This window comes from Mesoplodon mirus (assembly GCF_964341445.2).
Source record: "Mesoplodon mirus genome assembly, chromosome: 12".
NCBI lineage: Eukaryota > Metazoa > Chordata > Mammalia > Artiodactyla > Ziphiidae > Mesoplodon > Mesoplodon mirus.
The window spans coordinates 75,255,153-75,264,190 of NC_138988.1; the positions used below are offsets into that span (position 1 = coordinate 75,255,153).

A 9,038-nucleotide genomic window follows, 5' to 3' on the forward strand; every position below is an offset into this window, starting at 1 on the left:
GCCGCCTCGCACCGCCCCCGCACCCAGAGCAGCCCCCTCCCCTCCGCCCCGCGGCGCCCCTGGGGCCCGGCCAAGCGCGCCTCCGCGGCCGCGGCTGGCTGTTGGAGGGCGCGAGCACGCGCCCGACACACCCCCCCCCGCCCTCCGGGGCTCCCCGCTCCTCCACTCAGGGAGCGGCCACAGAAGCCAGAAGTGGGGAGGAGCACGGAGGGCGGCGCGGGGCTGGGCGAGGGAAGGCGCGGGAAAGCGCGCGACCTGCTCTCCTCACGCTCCGCCTCCAAGCCGGCAAGATGGCGGCCGCCGAGCCGCCCACTTCCCCTCCCCCGGCGACCACGTGACCCCGATAGCTCCGCGCCGGTTGGGCCTGGCGGAAGGGAAGGGATTAGCGGGAGTGGAGCCGGGTCTTCCGGGGATGCTCCAGGCCTTGGGACGCTGCTGGCTTCGAGGAGGCGGAAGCATCTGTGCCTTTTCCCTACCCCCAACCGTATTAATTTACGTGGGGACAATAAATGGTTATAATGATGGGAATATAAATAACCCGCAAAGCGTTAGGTTATGTTGGAAGTTACGCACCCCGGCAAGAGCGACCAAAGAAGTCCCGGATCCCATAGAAGCCGCATGACGGCCAACAGTTAGCTTACTTTCCAGTTTGCCTGTTTTCTTAGAGGTTGAAATTGAGGATGGGGAAGTGCGGAATGGGGGCGGATTCGGGAGCGAGAATCCAACTCAAAGCAGGCATCCGAGTAGAATTGTCGCTGTCTAACCCAGAATACTTACGGGGAAGGTCACTCACCGCTAGGGGTCCACATCGTGACAGATAGGAGGCCTGGATAGTTTTTGCGAGAGATTTGGAACCTCCAGTCTGCGACTAGAATTTTCCTGGACGCCTGGCTGTAGTGGTAGTCCCCAGTCTCAGGGTCCTGCATGCTAAGTACAAAAGTCAAAAAAAAAAAAAAAAAAAAGACAACACGTAAAAGAAAAGCAATGGTCAAAACCTGAAAAAAAAAATGCTGACCCTGACCAGTGAAACTCTTCAAAATAAAGTATTGGCTTGACAGTTTTCATGTATCAACTGGAAACACAAAACCCGAAATTGGTATGAGATTGCAAAGCAAAGGCAGGACAAAGAAAAAATTAATTATAAAAATTTTCCATTTTCTTTTTCTTTTTTCTTTTTTTTTTTTTTTGGCCTCTCTTCTGAGCTTGCAGAATCTTAGTTCCCAGACCAGGGATTGAACCCCAACCTGGCAGTGAAAGCACGGAGTCCTAACCACTGGACCTCCAGGGAATTCCCCAAGATTTCCATTTCCTAATTTACATTTCTTCATATTAAGTTTAAAAAGTATCCAATGTCACATGATTGTATAATGGCTTTTGCTTATGTCACAGCTCAGTAAAAATAAATTTTTTACAATTTGATTGGTCTCACACTCAGCTTTCTTCACTCAACATTACTTGCTTGCTCCCTACAGGCATTTGAATTACCAATTCCTGACTTTTGGATTTTGTCGCTTAAGAAGGCCATCGTGTCAAGTTTCTTAATATATTCTTCCATATATTTTGTTAACCCATATTCAGTTTACAAGGAGTTTTTTGTATGAATCCTCACATAATCCATTAAATTAAGATCTGAGATTATTTTTTTACAGATGGATAGCCAATTTTATTTGAAACATGAATTGGGATTCTCTGTATACTGGGAAGTCATCGTGAGGAAATGAGTTATCAACTAATGAATGAACACTGCTAAATGCCCATTATCCACATCTCAATCCAATTCCGTTGTTTTATTTTGACTGTGTAATTGGACACTAAAGAAAAAATTTTTTAATGTGATTTCTTTGTGAAAAGAAAACTACCAGGATTGATGGTAAAAGTAGAAGAAAGTAAACAATCTGAGAAAGTGATAGCTCTTAACCAGAAAATATGAGTTATGTACAAGGTTTCCAAACAGTCTAAAAACGTATTTCATAATGTGTCCTGTGCAGCAGAGACCTGCAATCAGAGATTCGGATACACCAGCTCAGCAGCATAAAAGCCCTGTCAGAGAAAGGTGACAGCCTCTGTAAGTGAAGCTGCCATGTAAAATGTCATGGAAGTTGATTTTAGTCATCTCTGGGTTGGTGGGATTAGGAGATCTAGGAGACATTACCAGGGCTCACTGATATCTGGGGCTCCTCTCATGCTGGGCACAAGGACAACGCTTCCTTCCCCATTTCAGAAAGGGGAGTCTTATGACTATTTCTAATCACTACAAGCTGTGAATGGAAGCACCTTGTATCACTTCCAGGCAATCAGGAAAGACGAGTTATAAGATGCTCTTTCTTCTCTTGCTGTGGCAACAGAGGAAGCTACGTGTTCCAGATGGTGCAGCCTGTCAGCCTGGGTCCTGAGTGACTGTGTAGAGCAGAATACCAATGCAAACTCTGCCAGAGGTGTATACTCTGTCTTTATTAACCTGTATATGAGTTTTGGTTACCCATGCTTTTGGTGGGATCTAAGTAAATATGAAGAAAATGTGAATAGGTATGTATAGATACTTGGAGTACATACAGTGTAAATCAGGGTTAGTTATACTCTCTATCAACTTTTCTTCCTCAATCCTTCTCTAATATTCAATAACTATTTTTATCAAGGGAGCTGGACTCCATGGTATATAATTGGAAAACTGTCTTGCTTCCCCTTCACACCTGCCCTAAACATAACTCAACTCTAAACTTCATTCAAGCTAAAGGATCTCCCTTCCCCCATCTCTTGCCTGCTTCAGGTGTGACGCTTGCTGTGATAAAGGAAGGTGTGAGGAGCTTCTCCACATCCCTGCCTTTACTGCTCAGAGTTTACTCCTCCTCTCCTGTTGGCCAGCTGCTATTTATGAACCCCCCTCCCCCAGGGTTTGGTGAGGAGAAGAAGGGATTAGGGGAAAGGGGCACAGTTTTTTCCAATTGGTGCAGGATACTATTATCTTCGGAAGTTGGTTCCCTATGGACATGGAGGACTCACAAATGTTGGCTCTTTCTCTCTTGTGTGTGTCACCTTTGTGGGATTTTTAATGACCCTCTTGCTGGGGCCTAGGCAATGCCTCTCCTCTGGTTGACTGCCTATGACTCCTCTCCCCCCAACTTCTTGGCCTTCTGGAGGTTCATCCCACATAAAACATATTCTCCTGAGGTCCCTTTCCTCTCTGGGTATCCCTCATGGGAAGGACCCTTTTTAAATGACTCCAAGTTGGTTTCCTTCTAGATACACTTGGCCCACAGGACAACTCATGCATCTTTGCCTTGCTGGCAAGGGCAGTGCAGCTCGCTCTCCATGCCACCCACCTTACTCACCATCCCAGGAAAGCTGGTCAGCCAGCACCTTGCATCTGGACTACCTCAGGTGGGAGTTAGAACATTAGTCCCTATGGACTTCCAAACCCCAGGAGATATAAGCCAAACGTTCTGAGAGGTGCTAGTGGAGGCCTCTATCTCACTTGGCTTTAGGCAAAGGAAAAAACCCCTGTCCCTCCCTAGAATGGTGAGAGAGGAAATATAGAGCTCACAGGTAACTCCCCAACACAATTCTCATTCTCTTGTATTGACTCTGTGGATAATTAGCAATGCTGGCAGACTGGTTCACAACCTCTTCCCATCTCCCTTTGAGGTGGATGGGGGAAGAGGTTACCTGGCATCTATTGTTTGCTTTCTGCTTTTGAGGCCTTTGCAGAAACTCCACAGAAAACAGGGAGAATCTAATTAAACATCCTGTCACAACTCTTGTCTGTCATCAATTCAAGAAACTCTTAACTAGACTGATGAAAATGGTGAAATGGCTTAAGGCTATCACAGACAGACAGACAGATACACACACACACACACACACACACACACACACCCCATGTAGCAGACATAGAGCAATGACAGATAAAACTTGAAAAGGGTAAAGAGATCTAAGCTTTAAAACATGAATACCCCTGTGAATTTGCTGAAGCCACAGACCCCCCCGGCTTTGAAAGAAGTCTGGAAGCAAGGGTAGCAGTCAGAGATTTGGCTCCTGTAGATGGAGATATAAGTGCCTCCTAGAAGGTGGGGGACAAGGGCCAGGTTTTCAGCTTGAAGCCAAGGACACCCCTGCCCCTACATGCATTCGAGCAAAACTATTGCCAACCTTCTGCTTGGGGCTATAGCCTTATGGAAAGCTGTGTGCCAAGAGGGTGGGACAAAAATTTTGACAGTCTTTAGATGAGAATTGAGCCTAGGCACTCCCTGCTCGGTGAGTGGAATGGCAATAGTGTGATACCCTATACATCAATAATAACCAATTAGAAAATATGATATTATGTTAAACATGGTGGGTTCAATCCATACATTTGTCACTATTAAGTCCCTAAACCCCACTAAAGTGACAATAAAGGGTTTTTTTGGTTTTTTTTTTCGCGGTATGCGGGCCTCTCACTGTTGTGGCCTCTCCCGTTGCGGAGCACAGGCTCCGGACGCGCAGGCTCAGCAGCCATGGCTCACGGGCCCAGCCGCTCCGCGGCATGTGGGATCCTCCCGGACCAGGGCACGAACCTGCGTCCCCTGCATCGGCAGGCAGACTCTCAACCACTGCGCCACCAGGGAAGCCCTTTTGTTTGTTTTTTAAGACATAAATTCATATGTGCAATGTGGAAGTGTGAGAGAGATATTGCCCTGTTGGGTGGAATTTGATCAATGAGAGACATAAGTTTAGAAACGTAAATTGCTTGCTAGCACACAAATAATACTACTTGAGCTTCAAATTTCATAAGTTATAGTTTTGTCTTCTCTCTGTTTCTTTAGCCCTTTTTATTGTCTAAATGATCATTAAGTATATGATAAGGTGCTAAACTGTCTTAGGTATCAGAGAAATGGAAAAATATATGCTGCACATTTACTAGAATAATTAAAATTTAAATGATCACTAGTGTGTAAGCAAGGGCATAGAGCCATGGGAACTGTCATACAGGGCTGGTGGGCATGTAAATTATTACTACCACTTTGGAAAACTGTTTGGCAATATTTTTTAAAGTTGAATATATACACTATGATCCAGCATTTCCTAAATGTATGCTCATCAGAAATATGCACATATGTGCATCAAAAACATATGTACAGAAAAAGTTCTGGAAATGGATAGTGGTGATAGTTGTACAACATTGTGAATGTACTTAATGCCACTGAATTGTACACTTAAAAATGGTTAAAAGGGTCAATATTATGTATGTTTTAGCACGATAAAAAAGATATACAAAAATGTTCTCACGGCATTATTTATAAAAGTAAAAATTTCAGCTGTAGGATGAATACATTATAGTAGATTCATACAGTGGAATACCTTATAATAATGAAAAAGAACAGACTATCGCTAGATGCAACAACTATATGAATACACAGTCCCTGCTCTCATAACACTTAAGGTCAAGCTGAGAAGACATAAATAAATATAAAATTACAACTGTGATAAGTACAATGAAGAAAGGGCACAGGATGGCCTGAGAACATATAGTAAGGAGATCTGACATGGTCAGAGGGGTTAGGGGGGCTTCCCTGAGAAGTGATGTTTGACTGAGATCTGAAGGTAAGTAGGAGGTAGAAGTGGAGAGTAAAGCCTTCTAGGCAGAGAGAACCCCCATCCAGTGTTTCCTTACATTTACCTTTTTCATCGTCTTTGGCTCTGTCCACTCCAACCACCTACTCAGTCTCCACCCATCCTCACTCCAGGGCTGAGAGGAATCATTTCTTGACACATCTGTAACACATTCCTGACATAAGGTTTGGGAAGCTCTGCCATATGCAAAGGCCCTGTGGCAGGAGAAACCATAGTGATTTCAAGGACCACACAGAAGGCCAGTGTGACTGGAGGGCAGAGAAAAAGAAGAAAAGTGAGAAAGGGAGCTGAAGATGTAGGTGGAGGTTGATTATATCCACTATATTTTTAACATTAATCTGTGTTCATGCCTGTGTACATACTATACTTGACTCAACTGCTTAATCCTGTTGTATATTTTTTAAGTCTGATATTAACGAGGGCAACTGGCATAGATAACGGAATTGCTGGCGCATATCCAGACTAGCTCCAGTGTGCAATGACTCCAGCCTTGCACACATTACGCTGGGCCAGGAGAGGGGCAGTTAGTCATCCAGAAAGGATGATACGATGTTCACTCATTTAAGAGTTATTATCTAGAATTGTTGTTTCTTGTTTGTAGGATTATCAGATAAAATACTGTATTTTTATTTACTAAATCTGGCAACCCTATCTATTAGGATTTGGGGGTCTGGAAAACCACTCTTCCTTCTGTCCAGGAAATTGTTAGAATTGATCTATATGCTATGCTTCCTGCTTGTGCTGACATCCTCCTGTATCCTTCAAATAACTAAACTCAGATGGATAGACCCACGTAGTGATTGCATCTGTTTTTTCATCAGTATAAGCCTACTATTATATTGGCTGTATAAAGAAATCAGTCATTAACAAAATAAAAACTGATAGATCAAAGAAAAAATCATAGTGAAAATTAGAAAGCACAAGAACTGAATGACAGAGAGTATACTATATATTGAAACTCATGGGATGACATTTGCCAAAATTCATCAAATGGTACAATCAAGATTTGTGTATTTCATTGTATATAAATTTTACCTTAAAAAGTAACCATACGTTGCTCAGCAGGCCTGGCCTGACCTTGGGCCCCAGGCTTCCCAGCTAGGGACTTTGCACCTGTGCCTGCCTGGCAGGCTGGGTGTCCGCACAATCCATGGGCAGCAGTGAGGGCCACAATGACAGATTATCAAGAGGAACAGAGCAACTGGGGGCTCTGGAGTCCATCTATCCTGACTCCTTCAGAGCTTGATTATACATTGATCCAACCCTACTAACAACTGGTCTTCCAAAATAGAAATGAACTCTCCTGATACCACTTTCTCCTTCTGTAGTGTTTTAGCTAAGTATTATCAGAAAACCCAACCAACTTCACCATTACTGTGACACCTGAGGCTGGAGAAAATGATGAAACTGTCTAGACTCTCCTCAAGTTTACATATAGGGAAAAGCACCCAGATGAAGCTCCCTTCTAGGAAATACTCTCCCAGGGAAACCTAGAAGATAATGATGTCTCAGACATTTAAAAATTATTAGTATTACAAACAGAGAAAACTTTGGTATGGTGACGACCTTTACTTTAGTTACAGCTGTGCAAGAAAATTTAAGTGACATGGTAGATCAAATAAAAACTGGAAGAGAAGGAGAAAAGAAACAAAAGAAGCAGAAGCAGAAAAGGAATTATTTGAAGACACTCTTGTTACCATTAAGAATTTCTTAAGTTGGAAGGCCAAGTTTGATGCAGAACTCTTGGAAGTTAAAAAGAAATGAATTAAAAGGAACAAGCAGGAGAAACTAAATTAAGTGGGAAACAGCTGTTTGAAACAGATCATAATCTTGACACATGCAATATCCACTTCTAGGAGGATGCTGGATACAGCGTGGAGGTAGATGAGTCGTTGGTCCAGGAAATTAATGATTTGGAGCTACTGGATGAGGTGGATGATCCAGACTACAATCCTGCTGACCACAGAGTGACTTGACCAACTAGTGAACCATCCTCATCTTAGAGAGGCTTGACTGCCGCAGCATCTGTGTCTATGCTTAGAGTGTGTGTTGCTTTTCTTTTCTTTATTCATAAGAAAAAATAATTTTCAGGAGAACAATTTTCTGACAGCTTTCATCGTTAAACTTAATAAACTGACCTTAAAATTTCAATCAATCGATCAATAAATAAAAATATTGAACTCCAGGGGCTTCCCTGGTGGCACAGTGGTTAAGAATCCGCCTGCCAATGCAGGGGACACCAGTTCGAGCCCTGGTCCAAGAAGATCCCACATGCCGCCAAGCAACTAATTCCAGGAGCCACAACTACTGAGCCTGCACTCTAGAGCTTTTGAGCCACAACTACTGAAGCCCACGCGCCTAGAGCCTGTGCTCCGCAGCAAGAGAAGCCACTGCAATGAGAAGCCCACACACCACAACAAATAGTAGCCCCGCTCGCCGCACCTAGAGAAAACCTGTGCGCATCAACAAAGACCAAACGCAGCCAAAAATAAATAAATTAATTAAATCAAATTTTAAAAAAATATTAAACTCCAGGTAGTGATATGTGTGCTGAAGTGTTTAAGAGCAAATGTACTAATGTCTGTAACTTCCTTCGAAATGAATCAAAAATAAGATCCTTGAAACTGATAGAAGAAGGGATGGATAAATGGAAAGTTCCATGATAAGGCAAATACAGTAAAATCTTAACTGTAGAAATTAGGTGCTGGGCATTTGGGCATCACTACAATTCTTTCAACTTTGTGAACATTTTCAGGATTAAATAAAAACCTTATCAGAGTGTGAATCACTATATTGTACTTATATAATAGTGTACATCAACTATACTTCAATAAAAAAATAAGTGTAGAAACACCCCCCCCAAGAAAAACCTTCACTGGATGCAGATAAAGTGATTCATAAAGAGAAATGTGTAGTCCTAAATACTTATATTACAAAAGAAAAGTTAAAAATTATTCATCTAAATTTCCAGTTCAAAAACTTAAGAAAAAAACAAGCACAGTAACCTTGAAGAAAGAGGAAGAGTGGCAGTAAGAAAAAATGAAAGCAGAAATTAATTGAATATGACAGAGATATGCGGAGATGGTAAAAAGACAAATAAAATAAAAATAAATCTTTATTTTATTCTTTGAAATAAACTAATAAAATAGGCAAAACTCTGGCAGAATTAATTGATCAAGAGAAAAAAGAGAGAGAGCAAATAAACAATCTTAGAAAAGAGGGCTACACATAAGTTATAGCCAGGCTACCACTAGCCCTCACAGTACCTTTGTGTGAACTAGGAAAAGGTTTCCCCTGTGGGTGGCCACAGCCCTAATACCTAGGGCTTGTTACTTGGAAAGCTGGGTACAGGCTGCTCCCACTCACTCCTTGTCCAGATAAGCTTGTGCTTAAACCACCTACACAACCATATTGGCAGTCCTGGATCAGCA

General features: G+C 42.7%; 1 pseudogene across 1 annotated transcript; it reads left to right on the plus strand.

Moving 5' to 3' along the window:
• The first annotated feature begins 7,162 nt into the window (after positions 1–7,162).
• On the plus strand, positions 7,163–7,583 carry LOC309813812 (RWD domain-containing protein 1-like; annotated as a pseudogene). Its single transcript has one exon. The product of its transcript is annotated as an RWD domain-containing protein 1-like (transcript).
• The last annotated feature ends 1,455 nt before the right edge of the window (positions 7,584–9,038 follow it).